The 18,847-nt window shown below is 46.0% G+C and overlaps 1 protein-coding gene, 1 long non-coding RNA gene and 1 pseudogene across 15 annotated transcripts in view; 1 reads left to right on the forward strand and 2 right to left on the reverse strand.

The window, feature by feature from the left end:
* Window positions 1–1,425: 1,425 nt before the first annotated feature.
* Window positions 1,426–2,435, reverse strand: LOC129135606 (uncharacterized; annotated as a pseudogene).
* Window positions 2,436–2,584: 149 nt separating this feature from the next.
* On the reverse strand, window positions 2,585–18,419 carry LOC101059788 (uncharacterized). The gene is made up of 3 exons (XR_001720159.3): window positions 18,018–18,419; window positions 10,621–10,764; window positions 2,585–2,779 (listed from the first exon to the last, which is right to left on the reverse strand). It is a non-coding gene; the product is annotated as an uncharacterized LOC101059788 (long non-coding RNA).
* Window positions 18,400–18,847, forward strand: part of IKBKB (inhibitor of nuclear factor kappa B kinase subunit beta) — a 61,079-nt gene continuing 60,631 nt past the window's right edge. For 10 of the 14 annotated variants that reach the window (XR_010159240.1, XR_010159243.1, XR_010159242.1 and 7 more), the window contains exon 1: window positions 18,473–18,839. The gene's annotated coding sequence lies outside the window, so the exon portion shown is untranslated. Of the gene's footprint in view, window positions 18,840–18,847 lie in introns of all 14 variants that reach the window. The other 4 variants (XM_024345145.3, XM_016959413.4, XM_063816311.1 and 1 more) reach the window with 4 other exon arrangements.

Raw genomic sequence — 18,847 nt, forward strand, 5'->3', positions numbered from 1 at the left:
GTATTTTAACCCAAAACATGTTTCTTTGCCATATTTTGAAATGGCCCTGCAAAGCTGTCCTTTGTGGGGGAAAATTTGTATCTGTAAAGAATCTCTATTAACAAAGCTAGATCTTTTTCTTCCAGGCCCTTCCAATCCTGAAGAGATTAACGAAGAGTCTAGCACCTTTTAAAGATCTGAATAGGAAAATTTATCATCTATTGTCTCTAAGGGCAGCCACTATAAGACTTCAAAAGAACCTTGGTCTCCACAATCTTTTATCCTAACCTGAACATTTCCTTTCTATTATCGCAGGTCTTAGACAAATTCAACCAATTTTCAACCAGAAAATGTTTCAATTTACCTATAGCCTGAAAGCCCCTGCTTTGAGTTGTCTTGTCTTTCTGGACCAAACCAATGTATTTCTCAAATGTATTTGATTGATGATGAATACATTTGACATCAATCAAATGTTTGATTGGATCATCAATCAAAGAGTCTGACTCTTCATCGACACTCTGAAGTTAATATCAAGTCAAGCAGCTTCAGTTTTTGCAGCTTCATGAAAAGAGCAGTTTGTTCTTAGTGATTCCAAGTCAGAAGGGTTGGAAAAAAATTGGAATGTTAGTTTGGAGAGTCATAACCAGATATTGGAGGAAACTAGGATTGGGGATCCAGTCCAGTTTGCAGGTAAATAACAAAACTTCAAAGACAATGAACAGAACTAGAATCTAGTCACAGGTGTGTTTGAAATGCTTGTTCCCTGGTGCTGTAAAGAAATAGCACTTGAACATAAATTTAATTTACTCAGCAAGGCCATTTGTATACTTCCTGCAGAAAGGGTACACTCGCCAGCAGTTTTGCCATGAGAGTACACCGAACAAAGGAGTCAGGGTCATTTATAACCTGACGCATCCACCCTACTGGCTGCAACAGGACCTCACATTCTGTATTCTAGCAACTCAGAACTTTTTAAAAGAGGCAAAGGCAGAGGAGAACAAAGGAAGGAGGAGGTAACGTGGAATGCTGAGAAAGGTAAAAACACCTTCAAATAAGGAAGAAGAACAGGCTATGACCTAATGCTTTCTTGGACCAGTATAAGCATGCCAGGGCAAATATTTAGGCTAAATTGTGGGAGCTAACAACATAAAGTACATTGATTTCTTTATTACGGCTAGCAGATATTTAAGAATGTTAGCACAGGTCTTTGAATAAATTTTGCTTCTAAGAGAAGTTACTATTTGTTCCTAATCAGACGGGGAGGAAAGTCTTTGAAGAGGAACCTCTACTTTACTTTTTACAGGTGCATGATAGTTTTTTTACTAAAACATAATATTTCTCTCTGTCACCTCCATTTCTACCAAAGATAGTCACAGTAAAGACTAATTTGCAAAATAAGTCTAGTCTCTTTATACTTGCCCTGATTAAGTGCAACAAGAGTAGTGATTAATCATATAGGCTCTTGGCCACTGCCCCATCTGGGAAGTGAGGAGCACCTCTGCCCAGCCGCTGCCCCGTCTGGGAAGTGAGGATCACCTCTGCCCGGCTGCCAACTGTCTGGGAAGTGAGGAGTGCCTCTGCCTGGCCGCCCACCGTCTGGGAAGTGAGGAGCACCTCTGCCCAGCTGCCCACCATCTGGGATGTGAGGAGTGCCTCTGCCCAGCTGCCAACCATCTGGGAAGTGAGGAGCCCCTCTGCCCGGCCGCCAACTGTCTGGGAAGTGAGGAGCGCCTCTGCCCAGCTGCCCACTGTCTGGGAAGTGAGAAGCGCCTCTCCCCGGCTGCCCAACTGACTGGGAAGTGAGGAGCACCTCTGCCCGGCCAGCCTGTCTGGGAAGTGATGAGGGCCTCTGCCCGGCCTCCCCATCTGGGATGTCAGGAGCACCACTGCCCAGCTTCCCACCGTCTGGGAAGTGAGGAGCGCCTCTGCCCAGCCGCCCAACTGTCTGGGAAGTAAGGAGCGCCTCTGCCCGGCTACCCCGTCTGGGAAGTGAGGTGCCCCTCTGCCCGGCCGCCCCACAGTCTGGGAAGTGAGGAGTGCCTCTGCCCGGCTGCCCACTGTCTGGGAAGTGAGGAGCGCCTCTCCCCGGCTTCTGCCCTGTCTGGGAAGTGAGGAGCACCTCTGCCCGACTTCTGCCCTGTCTGGGAAGTGAGGAGCACCTCTGCCCAGCTGCCCACTGTCTGGGAAGTGAGGAGCGCCTCTGCCCAGCTGCCGCCCTGTCTGGGAAGTGAGGAGCATCTCTGCCCGGCTGCCCACCGTCTGGCAAGTGAGGAGTGCCTCTGCCTGGCCACCGCCCTGTCTGGGATGTAAGGAGCGCGTCTGCCCAGCTGCCGCCCTGTCTGGCAAGTGAAGAGTGCCGCTGCCCAGCCCCCCCACCGTCTGGGAAGTGAGGAGCACCTCTGCCCGGCCACCCCATCTGGGAAGTGAGGAGTGCCACTGCCCAGCCGTCGCCCCATCTGGGAAGTGAGGAGTGCCTCTGCCTGGCCGCTATGCAACCTTCCAACTGTGACGTGACAGCCTTGTTTGTGATCTTTTCTGTCTTCCCCAAGTTCGCATTTTCGACATTAAAGTTTACTTTTTAATTTAAAAAAAATCATATAGGCTCTTTTTAAGTCTGTTTTGCTGGAACTTTTAATAAGGAATCTCAGGTTAGACTTTCCAAGTCTCTCAAGAATACAAAGAGAACTTGTCTGGCTTGTTTCAACTTTGCCTGCAATATCTATAGACTTTGATGAATTATTCTTTTCTTGATGTCCCCAATATACCTGAGGTCTGCCAGGAAGTGACCTTTCTTACTCATCTGTAAGGCAACCACATAAAGAAACCACATAAGCAAAGTACGAGGTTGGCTTTTTGGCTCCATAAAGTCAACCTTAGTTCCTTAAAACTGTCTGATCATATCGGATTATATGTTCATTTTCATATTTGATATTCCTTCCAGTCAACGTCTTAGCAATATAATCAAGGTTTTCAATTGTGTCCCTGTTATAAGGAGACTAGATTCTTACTGAATTTATGAAAATAACTATATAGTGCCAAGCATGGTGACTCACACCTGTAATCCCAGCACTTTGGGAGGCCGAGGCGGGTGGATCACGAGGTCATGAGTTCAAGACCAGCCTGGCCAACAGAGTGAAACCCCATCTCTACTAAAAATACAAAAAAATTAGCCAGGAGTGGTGGCGGGCACCTGTAATCCCAGGTATTTGGGAGGCTGAGGCAGGAGAATCGCTTGAACCCGGGAGGTGGAGGTTGCAGTGAGCCGAGATTGCACCATTGCACTCCAGCCTGGGTGACAAGAGTGAAACTCCATCTCAAAAAAAAAAAAAAAGAAAAAGAAAATAACTATATAGTCATGAGTAGTCATGAAAATAAGAATAGCCAGTAAGAGTTTCTGAATTCTACAGGGATCAGGTAGAGAAAAAAGGATAAATGTTTCAATTCTGTTTACGAAGGTATAATTTACCTGATTGCTGTAAATTTTAGTTAGCTTAAGAAAAAAAGAGAAAAGCCATTAAAGACCCAGAAATGTCCTAAAACAAGAAGTCATAAGAATTGTAATCATCAGTCGGGCGTGGTGGCTCATGCCTGTAATCCCAGCAGTTTGGGAGGCTGAGGCAGGTGGATAGCCTGAGGTGAGAAGTTTGAGACCAGCCTGGCCAACATAGTGAAACCCCGTCTCTACCAAAAATACAAAAAAAAAAAAAAAAAAAAAATAGCTGTGGGTGGTGGCATGCGCCTGTAATCCAAGCTACTCAGGTGGCTGAGGCAGGAGAATCACTTGAACCCAAGAGGCGGAGGTGGCAGTGAGCCAAGATTGTGCCATTGCACTCCAACCTGGGCAACAAGAGCAAAACTGCATCTCAAAAAAATAATAATAATTAAAAATAATTTAAATCATCTTCATTGGGTCATCTAGTCTGATGTAATTAATTCTTGTTCTGCTTGATCTTTGGTTAGCAATTTCATGAATGAGTCAGTTTTTCTATTAGTGTTCTGGAAGTTGAACGGTATGATCTTAAAGTCATCAGGAATGTGTACTTGTCCATTTTCTCCATGAATCTCCTTAAATACAAATGCACTTTCTTGAGGTTCCTGGGCCTACCAGGAAATGACTTTTCTTACTCATCAGCACAGCAGCCATGCAAAGAAACCACATAAGCATGGTGGTTCATATTATAGTTGTTTGCAAAAGCTTTTAGGAATGCATCAAAATAAAACAATTAACTGTGGATGACAAAAGACTTCAAATGGCCATGGTTAAAGGATGAGAATTAACTGTAATACAATTGAGAAAAAAATTCAGTTACTTCTGTCACATACATTTTAAGATAATAACTAGAATTATAACTGACAACATTATAACTTCATGCAATTTCTGGAACACATAAATACATACAAATATGACATAAAGAAGCTTTAGCATCACTTCTTTTTTAACAATGCTTCCCATGTAATTTAACATACCAAATTAATTTAACAAGTTTGTTTTTATAAGAAGAAAGACAAGGCCGGGTGCAGTGGCTTATGCCTATAATCCCAGCACTTTGGGAGGCCGAGGCAGGCAGATCACGAGGTCAACCAATTGAGACCATCTTGGCCAACATGGTGAAACCCCATCTCTACTAAAAATACAAAAATTAGCTGGGTGTGGTGGCACGTGCCTGTAGTCCCAGCTACTTGGGAGGCTGAGGCAGGAGAATCTCTTGAACCCGGAGGTGGAGGTAACAGTGAGCCAAGATCACGCCACTGCACTCCAGCCTGGCAACAGAGCGAGACTCCATCTCAAAAAAAAAAATTAATAATAAATAAAAAAGAAGAAAGACAAGTCCTTTGTGACTTTTTAGGGGCCTTCAGGAAAATTCCAAAGTTAGCTCAAGGTCAAAAACACTTCATGTAGAGTTTGATTTTTCAAAGTTGTCAAAAACGCCAAAAGACGGCTGGGCTCAGTGGCTCATGCCTATAATCCCAGCACTTTGGGAGGCCAAGGCAGGAGGATCACTTGAGCCCAGGAGTTCGACATCAGCCTGGGCAGCATAGGAGGAGACCTTATCTCTAAAAAAAAATTTTTAAAGGACAATTTTTTTTTTAAAAGTCAAAAGACTAAATTTTTTGATTAAACAGGATCACAGATCACTGTAAAACATTACTCAGTTATCCATTTAACCAAAGCGCTGGAAGATTTCAGAGGTAATTACAGAAAGGTATACAGTTTTCTTTTTTTTTTTTTTAGCTTAGCTCTTTTAACAGAGAAGACTGAGTCTTCTTAAGTAATCAAACACCTGAAAAAGACAACATGAAACACAGGAAATTATTCTGATAAGACGCAGATTTTTTTCCACCTCAGCAAATTCTAGATTTCCTACACAGATTACATAGATGGTAAAGAAAAATCTTCCATAGTATTTTATCAAGAGAAGTCCAATACTCCAATAAAACTTTGTAATTTTAAGAAAGAAGATGAAACTCTAGTTTTGGATTGTACTTTTGATATTAAGGCTCATTTTTGAGATCCTTATAATAAATTGATTCAATTTTAGCCAACTTAATCACACAAGATTCTCTCTCTCTAACTTTCTAAATCTATTCAGGGTTTTTTCTGTTTTATTTTTGTTTTGAGACAGTCTTGCTATGTTGCCCCAGCTGGTCTTGAACTCCTGGGCTCAAGCAATACTCTTGCCTTGGCCTCTTGAGTAGCTGGGACTACAGGCATGTGCCACCATGCCTAGCTCCATTCAGTTTTTGTCTTTCTTTCTTTTTTTTTTTTTTGAGACGGAGTCTCACTCTGTCGCCCAGGCTGGATGGAGTGCAGTGGCGCGATCTCTGTTCACTGCAACCTCCGCCTCCTGGGTTCACGCCATTCTCCTGCCTCAGCCTCCCGAGTAGCTGGAACTACAGGCGCCCACCACCATGCCCGGCTAATTTTTTGTATTTTTAGTAGAGACGGGGTTTCACCATGTTGGCCAGGATGGTCTAGATCTCCTGACCTGGTGATCCGCCCGCCTCAGCCTCCCAAAGTGCTGGAATTACAGACTTGAGCCACCGTGCCCAGCTGCTTCATACCTTATCTTACAGAAATCCTGTATCCTATTTCCCTTGCATACAAGTTTTGTTCTTTACACTTTCTGGTTTTCACTAGAAACTAAGCAATCATTAAGAAATTTCTAGTTTTCACTAGAAATTAAGCAATCATGAACTGTCACACTAGCATTCTGTAGACAGGCAAATCTATGAATATACCATTTTATAATTTTTAGAAACATATATTTTGTCATAGCAGTTTGTCTTTCTTTCTTTCTTTCTTTCTTTCTTTCTTTCTTTCTTTCTTTCTTTCTTTCTTTTTTTTTTCCGAGATGGAGTTTCACTCTCCTTGCCCAGGCTGGAATGCAATGGCGCTATCTCGGTTCACCACAACCTCTGCCTCTCGGGTTCAAGCGATTCTCCTGCCTCAGCCTCCTGAGTAGCTGGAATTAAAGGCATGCACCACCATGTCTGACTAACTTTGTATTTTTAGTAGAGACAGGGTTTCTCCAGGTTGGTCAGGCTGGTCTCAAACTCCCGACCTCAGGTGATCTGCTCCCCTTGGCCTCCCAAAGTGCTGGGATTACAGGCATGAGCTACTGTGCCCAGCCTGTAGCACAGTTTTTCAATGTGGCATGGGATATGTTTACTAACACACTCAAACATCTGGAGTCTCTTGTACTATGAAGCCAAGAGTAGACAGACATATATTCAGCAATTAATGCTTCCATGTTTTATTATATTTGGAAAATATCTAGGTATGCAGTAAATATTTATCATTTAATTTAACTTAACTTAGCAAAACCCTGAGTATAGGTTACCAAAGAGATTTGGGAAACCATTTTTAGTAGACATGTGATAAACCATAATCATTGTTAAAAGCTCATTTATATACTTTTATCCTATTTTTATAACTGCCTGACAGGTTCTTCCTGCCTGCTGCACAAATGAAGAGCATGGCATTGCAATAAAGTAAGAGTTTAATTGGCCGGGCTCAGTGGCTCACACCTGTAATCTTAGTGCTTTGGGAGGCCAAGGTGGGTGGATTGCCTGAGCTTAGGAGCTCAAGACCAGCCTGAACAACATGGTGAAACCCTGTCTCTTCGAAAATACAAAAAATTAGCCAGGCATAGTGGCAGAAGTCTGTAATTTCAGCTACTCGGGAGGCTGAGGCAGGAGAATTGCTTGAACCCCAGAGGCGGAGGTTGCAGTGAGCTGAGATTGTGCCACTGCACTCCAGCCTGGGCAACAGAGTAAGACTCCGTCTCAAAAAAAAAAAAAACCAAAAAAAAGAGAGAGAAAAGAGAGAGAGAGAAGTGGAGAGAAGATGAGAGAAGGAAGGAGAAACAGGAGCAACGGGAAGGAAGAGGTTGTAGAGGAGCCAGAGTCGGGAGATCTCAAGTTCCCCAAAGAAGCCAGTAAAGTCCCATATTATCCTCAGAAAGACTGTGCCAACCATAGGGAAGTGACAGAGTTGGTTGAGCACATAGACAGTGGGGCTTCAGGAAGGGAGTTTCAGGCGATGGAGACATTCCCACGGGAGCTGCAGGATCAGCTTGACAGAACAGAGAGGACTTAAAACAGTAACTCCTACTAGGGTCTGAATATTGGCTTCTAGTCAGGCCAACTTCTGACCATAGAGCTCCTTTAAAAAAGAGCCTTTCAAGGCCGGGCGCAGTGGCTCATGCCTATAATCCCAGCACTTTGGGAGGCTGAGGCGGGCGGATCAGGAGGTCAGGAGTTTGAGACCAGCCTGACCAACATGGTGAAACTCCGTTTTAAACCCTACTTAAAATACAAAAATTAGCCTAGCATGGTGGCACGTGTCTGTAATCCCAGCTACTTGGGAGGCTGAGGCAGGGGAATCGCTTGACTCTGGGAGGCAGAGGTTGCAGTGAGCCGAGATGCACCACTGCACTCCAGCCTGGGTGACAGAGCAAGACTCTGTCTCAAAAAAAAAAAAAAAAAAATCCTTTCAAATATCTTATTATCAAATTCTCCTGGGACAAACACTAAGTATTCTTGGCAATATTGAACTCCTATTTGAATAGTTTTTTTCCTTTTTCTTTTACAGAAAATGTATACTTAGCAAATGACTGAAGACCAAAGCCATAAACCTCTTAGGACTTAAAACCAATGAGCCTTTTATGGCTTAGCCACAGAAATGAGATGCCTCTCCAAACAGGGTGCAAAGATACAGCCCTTTCCATAGACTATGGGAGCCACTCCCATAGACAGCCAAGGGAAGAAAGTCTTAGAAAACACCCCAAGAGCTGGCAGTGGTTGGTAGGATATGAGAAAAAGAAAAATCATTTCATCTGGCTAGTTGTTATGGCCTACATCTGTAATCCCAGCACTTTGGGAGGCTGGGGCAGGTGGATCATTTGAGCTCAGGGGTTTGAGACCAGCCTGGGCAACATGGTGAGACCCCGCCTCTACAAAAAAATACAAATATTAGCTGGATGTGCTGGTGTACACCTGTAGTCCCAGTTACTCAGGAGGCTGAGATGGGAGGATTGCTTAAGCCTGAGGAGGTTGAGGCTGCAGTGAGCCATGATCACGCAACTGCACTCCAGCCTGGGTGACAGTGAGACCCTATTCACCTCCTCTTCCAAGAAATATATTTCATTTGAGGAATGCAAGCCCCTTTAAATTATGAGACCCAGAAAGGCATTTAAAATGTAACACCAGTCATGTCCCTCTCCCCCTTGAGTGAAATAATTACCTCTAGCAGCCACTCACTGTGGGGGCTCTAGATTAACTGTCACCAAGTAGCCATAAAATGCCATACACCCTGTAGTTCAAGAATGCACAGCCAATCACCAATGTTATTCATAAAAATAACCGAGGTTATTTCTGTAAACCAATGTGAATTCCTGACAAACAACTTTTGTAATTCTCCTTCTCCTGATTTGTTATTTTTTCCTTTAAAAACTTGAGCCTCTCTTTTGTTGTCTGGAGCAGTCCCCAAGGCAACTTGGAAGTGTGTCCCGGGCTGCAGTCCTCAACTTTGTGCTGATGACCTCTCTTTGAACTAGATTCTGACCGTTTTGATGATTGTAGGTTGACAGACACTGGTCACAGATGGGATGCAGCCCACACTTCTCTTTCTGTCTGGTTATATTCCGGGGTGTCCCTGACCTGGTGGTTGGCTGGCCGTATTCTGGGGTGTCCCTTACCTGGCAGTTGGTTGCCTTCACAGGCAGCCTGGATAATCTGGGCGCCTCAGCAGGCGGATAGTCACGCTACGTTTTTAGGACACAAAAGGAGACAAACAGGAAAACAATAGCTGTCCCTGGGAGTGAAAGGATCAATAACCAATGGTTACCCCAAACCACATTTCACCAGAGTCACTGTCCAAAAAAATTAATTCTTACAAATGATTTCTCCTGCTAATGTGAATTTGAAATAGAAGGTGGGAGGGGGGAGGGATAGCACTGGGAGATATACCTAATGCTAGATGACGAGTTAGTGGGTGCAGCGCACCAGCATGGCACATGTATACGTATGTAACTAACCTGCACAATGTGCACATGTACCCTAAAACTTAAAGTATAATAATAAAAAATAAATAAATAAAAGATGACCACTTTATTTAAAAAAAAGAAAAGAAAAGAAATAGAAGGCACAAAAGAGAAACTTGTACCTTCCTCCCCTGACTGACATCACACAGATCCAGGAGAGCTAACTACCACATTCTTTTATTTATTTATTTATTTATTTATTTATTTATTATTTTTTTTTTTTTGAGACAGAGTCTCACTCTGTGGCCCAGGCTGGAGTACAACGGCGCAATCTTGGCTCACTGCAAGCTCCGCCTCCTGGGTTCACGCCATTCTCCTGCCTCAGCCTCCTGAGTAGCTGGGACTACAGGCACCCGCCACCACACCAGGCTAATTTTTTTTTATTTTTAGTAGGGATGGGGTTTCACCGTGTTAGCCAGGATGGTCTCGATCTCCTGACCTCGTGATCCGCCCACCTCGGCCTCCCAAAGTGCTGGGATTACAGGCATGAGCCACCACGCCTGGCCTATTTTTTTATTTTTTTGAGACAGGGTCTCATGCTCATTGCCCAGGCTGGAGTGCAGTGGCGTAATCACGGCTCACTGCATCCTCGATTTTCTGGGCTCAAGTGATCCTCCTGCCTCAGCCTCCTGAGTAGCTGGGACTACAGGCGAACACCACCATGCCTGGCTAAATTTTTTGTATTTTTAGTAGAGACAGGGTCTTGCTATGTTGGCCAGGCTGATCTCAAACTCCTGGGCTCAAGTGATCCACCAGCCTTGTCCTCCCAAAGTGCTGAGATTACAGGCATGAGCCACGACGCCCGGCTAATTTTTTGTATTTTTAGTAGAGACAGGGTCTTGTCATCTTGCCCAGGGTGGTCTAAAACTCCTGGGCTCAAGTGATGCACCTACCTTGTCCTCCCAAAGTGCTGGGATTACAGGTGTGAGTCACTATGCCTGGCTAATTTTTTGTATTTTTAGTAGAGACGGGGTCTTGCCATCTTGCCCAGGCTGGTCCCAAACTCCTGGGCTAAAGTGATCCACCTGCCTTGGCCTCCCAAAGTGCTGGGATTACAGGTGTGAGCCACCACACCCGGCCGACACCACATTCTTACCTGTTGCCAGATTCTGTCACTTTTCCAGGGATCCCAATTGTAGAGCAGGCAGGGTGTCCCAGAGATCCCATCTGGGTCACCGAAACTGTAGGGGCAGAATAATAATTTTCTCCATATCCTTTCTGTGTTCCCGGCTGGGACTTCCTATAACGAAATGGCAGATTAAGAAGAGAAAGACAAAAGGAAGTTTAACAACATGTATATTTCAGGTATACATAGGAGATACCCAGAGAAATGAGTAAAATCTAGAGGGATGGCTTAGAATTCGGGCTTAAATACCATCTCCAGCTGAAACAAAACAAGAACGGTGTTGGGGTGGACAGTTATGGGGTGGTGTCCAGAAAAAGCTTGGTAAGCAAAGCTAAGGTTTGTAGTGCAGATTTATGTTGGTGTCTTCTCTAATGATTAGAGTTTCTGGTGCATTAGAGCCACACTTCTTTTCCTGGTATAGGGACAAAGAAACACTTACAAATGGAGACGCGTTTTTTTGTTTGTTTTTTGAGATGGAGTTTCATTCCTGTTGCCCAGGCCGGAGTGCAATGGCACGATTTTGGCTCACTGCAACCTCTGCCTCCTGGGTTCAAGCAATTCTCCTGCCTCAGCCTCCTGAGGAGCTTGGATTACAGGCGCCTGCCACTATGCCTGGATAATTTTTGTATTTTTAGTAGAGATGGGGTTTCACCATGTTGGCCAGGCTGGTTTCGAACTCCTGACCTCAGGTGATCCACCTGCCTTGGCCTCCCAAAGCACTGGGATTACAGGTGTGAGCCATTACGCCCAGCTGGGCCTTTTTTTTGGTATTTAAGTATACATAGATGATTATATTTTATTTTAAAATTAATTTTATTTTATTTTTTATAATTATAAAATTATATTTTTAAAAATTAATTAGAGACAAGGTCTTGCTGGTCTCGAACTCCTGATTTCAAGTGACCATCCTACCTCAGCCTCCCCAGTAGCTGGGACTACAGGCATGACACCACACCCAGCTAATATTTTGATTTTTTTGTAGAGATGGGGTCTCCCTATATTGCCCAGGCTGGTCTCAAACTCCTGGGCTCAAGCAATCCTCCTGCCTGGGCTTCCCAATGTCCTGGGATTATAGGCATGAGCCACTACACCTGGCAAGAGATGTTTTTTGTTGTTGCTGAGGCTAACAGAAAACAGCAGAGAGATGGTTTTTATAGATGTAAATTTCCCTTACAAAAGGGTAGCTTTTAAAATATTATTTAATTTAACTTAACTTTTTGAGTTTCACTCTGTCTCCCAGGCTGGAGTGCAGTAGCACGATCTCAGCTCATTGCAGCCTCCGCCTCCCTAGTTCAAGCGACTCTCCTGTCTCAGCCTCCCAAGTAGCTGGGATTACAGGTGCCCACCATCATGCCCAGCTAATTTTTGTATTTTTAGTAGAGACAGGGTTTCACCATGTTGGTCAGGCTGGTCTTGAACTCCTGGCCTCAGGTGATCCACCTGTCTCAGCCTCCCAAAGTGCTGGGATTACAGGTGTGAGCCACCATGCCGGGCCTTAAACATTTTTTTTTTTTTTGAGATGGAGTTTTACTCTTGTCACCCAGGCTGGAGTGCAATGGCGCCATCTCTGTTTACTGCAACCTCTGCCTCCCGAGTTCAAGTGATTCTCCCGCCTCAGTCTCCCGAGTAACTGGGATTACAGGTGTTTGCCACCACGCCCAGCTAATTTTTGTATTTTTAGTAGAGATGGGGTTTCACCATGTTGGTCAGGCTGGTCTCAAACCCCTGACCTCAGGTAATCCACCCCACTCGGCCTCCCAAAGTGTTGGGATTACAGGCGTGAGCCATCGTGCCCAGCCCATTTTATTTTCTAAGTAAAGATAGGTTCTTGTTATGTTTCCCACGCTGATTGTGAACTCCTAGACTCAAGTGATCCTCTTGCTTCAGCCTCTGGGATAGATGGGACTACAGGTGCACACCACCACACCCGGGCAAAAGGGTCATTTTTATTCTGCTTTCGGAGTTGCTTCTTCGGTTGCTGTTTCTCAGAATAATCTGTATGCCAAAGAGGCCTATTTTGGGTGGCATATTCTGGTCTCCTACAGTGATCTGGCCTCCCGGATAGTCACCAGCAGACTCCTGCAGAAAGGAAAAGTTGGGACAGGCAGGTAGGAGGGCCAGGCACCACTGACAAGGGGAAGTGCAGAGAGAGGCCTGAGCCCAGGAAGGACTGGAGTCCGGCAGCTGAGCTGCAACACAGCCCATGGGTCAAAAGTAGGAGCTCAGAACCAAGGTAAGCCGAAAAGCATACCTGTTGGTTTCTTAGACGTCTACACCGGCCCATACCCTTTGTCTCCACCACCACGGCCTGAGGTGGCAGCTGCCCTTTCATGACTTCTTCCTCTTTAGTTTGAATTTACTGGAATAAAAACGTGTGTGTAAAAGTAAAGGGAGCTTAAAAAGTGATTTCCTCCTCTAAGCTCTCGTTCCTCCAGAGAGGGTGACTCAGAGCCCCAAATCCTTGCCTTTGCTTGTTTCTGCCTAAGTTTGAGGCACAATAACCTGGCTGGCCCTGCTCCTCTCAGTTTCTTGATTGGCCCAGGTCCAGTCACAGAGACAGCAGCTGGCCAATTTCCTTTCCTTCCTCTTCTGCAGCCAGCTCTGCATGGAGCCCAAAGGGTCTGCGGCAAGGTTCATTCTCACCCTCGTCTCCACCAGCCCACCCTCATCTCCCACCAAGGTCCCCAGAACAAAGGCAGACTTCTTCACATCCTCCGACTTTCTAAACTAGTTTCTGCAACTTTTCTGGCAGAGGAGTTTTTGTCTGTTGAAGAAGCAAGTCCTGACCTGCAGAGTCCTTTCTCTGCAGGGCTGGGATAAAACAAAATCAGATGGGTCATGAAAGAGTTGCTGAAATCGCTGAACCAGAGCTGACTATGGGGGCTGGGGTGCTGGGGAAATCCTCCCCGTCCTCTGTGGTCTGCCTTACGGCCTCTTATCTTTCAAGCTGTCTTCTCCTTCTATGATTCAGCTCCAGGTTGTACAGAAAACAATTCTTTCTTTACTTGGAGGAGCTCAGTGCTGCTTTGCTTCACTGCCATCAGGTGAGAGAGCAGAATTTAATCAGTGGATGACATAAAAGACTGAGTAAGAAGACAGTTATCTTTGACTTACTCTGTGAACAAGATTTCATTTTAAATTTAACAGTGCTCAGAAACCTTATCCTTATCACTAGTACTGCCAGAAGCATTTGAACCAGAGCAACTCCATCTTGAATAGGAGCTGGGTAAAATGAGGCTGAGACCTACTGGGCTGCATTCCCAGATGGTTAAGGCATTCTAAGTCACAGAACGAGACAGGAGGTCAGCACAAGATATAGGTCATAAAGACCCTGCAGATAAAACAGGTTTCAGTAAAGAAGCCGGATCTAACCCACCAAAACCAAGATGGCCACGAGAGTGACATCTGGTCGTCCTCACTGTTATACTCCCACCAGCACCATGACAGTTTACAAATGCCATGGCAACATCAGGAAGTTACCCTATTTGGTCTAAAAAAAGGGAGGCATGAATAACCCACCCCTTGTTTAGCATAAATAAATAAACATAAAAATGGGCAACCAGCAGCCCTCGGGGGCTGCTCTGTCTAAGGAGTAGCCGTTCTGTTATTCCTTTACCTTCTTTTTTTGTTTGTTTTGTTTTTTGTTTTTTTTTTGTTTTTTTTTTGAGGTGGAGTCTCGCTCTGTCACCCAGGTTGGAGTACACTGGCGCGATCTTGGCTCACTGCAAGATCCATCCACCTCCTGGGTTCACACCATTCTCCTGCCTCAGCCTCCTGAGTAGCTGGGACTACAGGCGCCCGCCACCATGCCTGGCTAATTTTTTGTATTTTTAGTAGAGACGGGATTTCACCGTGTTAGCCAGGATGGTCTCCATCTCCTGACCTCGTGATCCACCTGCCTCCCAAAGTGCTGGGATTACAGGCGTGAGCCACCATGCTTGGCCCCTACTTTCTTAATAAACTTGCTTTCACTTTACTGACTCGCCCTGAATTCTTTCTTGCGCGAGATCCAAGAACCCTCTCTTGGGGTCTGGATCGGGACCCCTTTCCTATAACGGTACTGTACTGTGGTACTAATTACTGCAGAACAAATCCGTGTGTGATTTTATATTGCCTGGCCTTTGTCTGTCCTTACTTCATGGCTCCCTGTGGGTCTTAAAAACCCGGTAAGATTCTAAGTGCCTCTGATGAGATCTCATTCCATTGCTTGGATCCCCTGGGTCAGTAATGCCCTGGGCTGAGCTAGGCACTCTGGCTGGTCAGTATTTCTTGATTTCCCTATAGCACAGCTAAAAAGCACACTCAGCCTCAAAGCAGGAAGAAAAGGGGACATTTTTCTGCTGAATCTGAAAATATCTTTTGTAAACAGTCTGCTCATGTCTCCAGAGCAGGACAGAAACCAGATGCAGGCAGAGATATCTAAACATGTCTTATCTGGATAGAAAATTGAGCTTAAGATAATAAATATCTTGGAATATGATAAAACCCAGAGGCCCCTTCCTGGGCCATGATTAATTGAAGAAAAAAAAAGCCTAGTAATACGTGACCTTATCAGAGAGATTTATGTTCAGTTGAAAGCCAAGTTATTTTGAGCTGAGCAAAATGAGGATTCAAATTACAGGAGCGCAGAGTAAACTTTTGGCATATTAGCGGACATCTTGGTAAGTTTCTCAGGGACAGTGTTTTTCAGAGATGACAGGATTAAAGAGAAACCTTTTATGACATTGTACTGGAAATAGACTCTCCACAGTGCCCAGCACATATAGGTGCTCAATAATTTTTTTTTTTTTTTTTAGATGGAGTTTTGCTCTTGTCGCCCAGGCTGGAGTGCAATGGCACGATCTCGGCTCACCGCAACCTCTGCCTCCTGGGTTAAAGCGATTCTCCTGCCTCAGCCTCCCGAGTAGCTTGGATTACAGGCACATGCCACCACACCCAGCTAATTTTTTTGTATTTTTAGTAGAGATGGCGTTTCACCATATTGGCCAGGATGGTCTTGATCTCCTGACCTCGTGATCTGCCCGCCTTGGCCTCCCAAAGTGCTGGCATTACAGGTGTAAGCCACTGTGCCTGGCCTAATTTTTGTATTTTTAGTAGAGACGGGGTTTCACTATGTTGGCCAGGCTAGTCTTGAACTCCTGACCTCAAGTGATCTGCCTGCCTCGGCCTCCCAAAGTGCTGGGATTACAGGGGTGAGCCACCACACCCGGCCAAATTTTTTTTTTTTGAGATGGAGTCTCGCTCTGTTGCCCATGTTGTAGTGCACTGGTGCGATCTCCACTCACTGCAACCTCCAGCTCCTGGGTTCAAGTGATTCTCCTGCCTCAGCCTCCCAAGTAGCTGGGATTATAGGCACCTGCCACCACGCCTAGCTAATTTTTGTATTTTTCGTAGAGACGTGGTTTCACCATGTTGGCCAGGCTGGTCTCAAATTCCTGACCTCAAGTGATCTGCCTACCTTGGCCTCCCAAAGTGCTGGGATTACAGGCATGAGCCACCTCACCTGGCCAATAAATATTTTATTTAAAAAATTTACTTATTAAGCAAACACTTATATTGCACTTAGACAATGCAGTCACTATTCTACGTGTGTTACAACTATTTACTCATGTTCCTGTTGCTTCTGGCCTTGAGGCTGAGCTTGCCATTTAGCTGGGAGTAATCAAGAAATACCAGGCCAGGAGCGGTGGTTCACACCTGTAATCCCAGCACTTAGGGAGGCCAAGGCGGGAGGATTGCTTTGAGGCCAGGAGTTCGAGCCAAGTCTGAGTAACATAGTGAGACCCCCCCATGTCAACAAAATAAAATTTAAAAATTAGCTGGTCATGGTGGCGCGTGCCTGTAATCCCAGCTAGTGGGGAGGCTGAGGCGGGAGGACCCCTTGAACCCAGGAGGTCAAGACTGCAGTGAGCCGTGATCCTGCCACTATACTCCAAAGTGGGCGATAGAGAAAGGCCCTGTCAAGAAAGAAAAAAGAAAGAAAAGGAAAGGAAAGGAAAGGAAAGGAAAGGAAAGGAAAGGAAAGGAAAGGAAGAAAGAAAGAAAGGAAAGAAAAAAAAGAAAGCTAGCAGCTGGGAAGGGGAGGGGAAGCGAGGGGAGGGGAGGGGAAGGGGAAGGGGGGAGGGGAGGGGAGGGGAAGGGGGGAGGGGAGGGGAGGAAAAGGAAAGGAAAGAAGGAAAGAAGGAAGGAAGGAGGAGAGATAGGAAGGAAGGAAGGAAAAGAAAAGAAGGAAAAGAAAGAAACCAAGTAGCCGGGAAGGGAAGGGAAGGGAAGGGGAGGGGAGGGGAGGGGAGGGGAGGGGAGGGGAGGGGAGGGGAGGGGGAAGGAAGGAAGGAAGGAAAAGAGAGAGAGAGAGAAAGAAAAAGAGAAAGGAGAGGGAAGAGGGGAGAGGGGAGAAACCGAGCAGCCAGCGTGCCTAGCACAGCCCTGGACACCATTGACCCCTATGTTTGGGTTGAGATCTGTCCCTGAGTTAACTTCAACCCCAGGGCTGTCAGGCACTGCTGCTATCAATACCTCATTTGTCCCTCACAACAACTCTGGGGTGGCCTCCTTTCTATGACTTTCTATGAGCCCGCCTGTCCCCCTGCTATTACAATGAAGCAGATGAAACTGCTGATCTTTGTCACTGATGTTTTGGCTGTTTTCAATTTCCAAAAAATGACAATTAAATGCAATTCAACCTAATATTGCCTAAATTTTAAAAGAGGAAATAGGTTCTCAGAGTGTTTAAGTAACCAGCCCCCGTGCCTCAGAGGTAGTCAACAGCAGTATCTGGATTCAAAATCCAGTTTGCCTCCTTCCGAACTTCTTAACATGCTACTTTTAGCCACGGATTAAGAAGGGTTTGAGTATCAGCTCATCTACGTAGCAGCTATGTACCTTGGAAATAATAATAATGCAGACCAGGTGCAGTGGCTCACAGCCTGTAATCTCAACACTTTGGGAAGCCCAGGCGGGTGGATCCCTTGAGCCCAGGAGTTGGAGACCAGCCTGGGCAACACAGTGAGTGAGACCCCGCCACCAGGTATGGTGGCCGCGCACCTGTAGTCAGGAGAATCACTTGAGCCCAGGAGTTGGAGGCTGCAGTGAGCTGTGATCACACCACTGCACTCCAGCCTGGGTGACAGAGCGAGATAATAATAATAATGATGATGATGATGCAGTATTTTCCAATTTACAGGGTTGCCCTGAGGATTGAATAAGGAAATCTAAGTACAGAGATTTAGAACAGAGCCCTGCACTGTGTAAGCACTCTATAGATGTGAGCTATTATTATCATCTTCAGGTTCCTTTGGTAGTTTTTTTCTGCTTGAATAAAATATAGCAACACACACACACACACACACACACACACACACACACACCTCCTTTGTCCACTAATGTAATCCCATAAAACGGAGAAACTCAGCAGTGAGGACATTCTGATTCCAAGCAGGAAGGAGATGAACGATGAACCTCAGGCTGAGCGCCTCACGGTTTCCTCATGTCACCGGGGCTGGGGGTGCAGTTTGGCTTCACACTGCTAGGTCTTTTCTTGTTTTTAAGGGGGCAGGGGCTGTCACCTCTGAGGAGTCAGCTGTGATTGATCCTTCTCCACACCCAGCCAAGCACCCCCCAGACAGGGGAGCGCCCGCAGTAGGGCGGTAGGCAAGGGCAGTTCTAGCCAACAGTCCCTAAATCATCCCAGCGGGGGCGCGGGAAATTCCACCGAGGTGAAAGCCTAGGGGGCCGGGTGAAGAAATCCCCATACCCGGGCCCAGAAACCGCTCCAGGTGGAAGTAACTTGTCTAAAAAAGAGAACAGGGTGTAACGGGGGTCATTTCAGGGCTGTTCTTTTAAATCGGTGAGCACGGTCTGTCTACTTTCCCTCAGTTGTCTAGAGACCACACGCCACCCCCGCCCCGGGGGAGTCGCCCGGTCGAGGGTCCCGGGACAGGCGCAGCACTCGCAGCATCCGGACCTGGTCCGCCTCGCGCCGGGAGCGGCCTCTTTAAGAGCGGCCGCGGCCAACGTGCTCCGTGACGTCAGAGCAGGAAGTGTTTGAGGAAGTCGCGCCGCGCTGCCCGCGTTAAGATTCCCGCATTTTAATGTTTTCAGGGGGGTGTCATAGCCCCGGGTTTGGCCGCCCCAGCCCCGCCTTCCCCGCCCCGGGGAGCCCGCCCCCTGCCCCGCGTCCCTGCCGACAGGTGAGTCC

The sequence above is a fragment of the Pan troglodytes genome, chromosome 7 (genome assembly GCF_028858775.2).
Source record: "Pan troglodytes isolate AG18354 chromosome 7, NHGRI_mPanTro3-v2.0_pri, whole genome shotgun sequence".
Lineage (NCBI taxonomy): Eukaryota > Metazoa > Chordata > Mammalia > Primates > Hominidae > Pan > Pan troglodytes.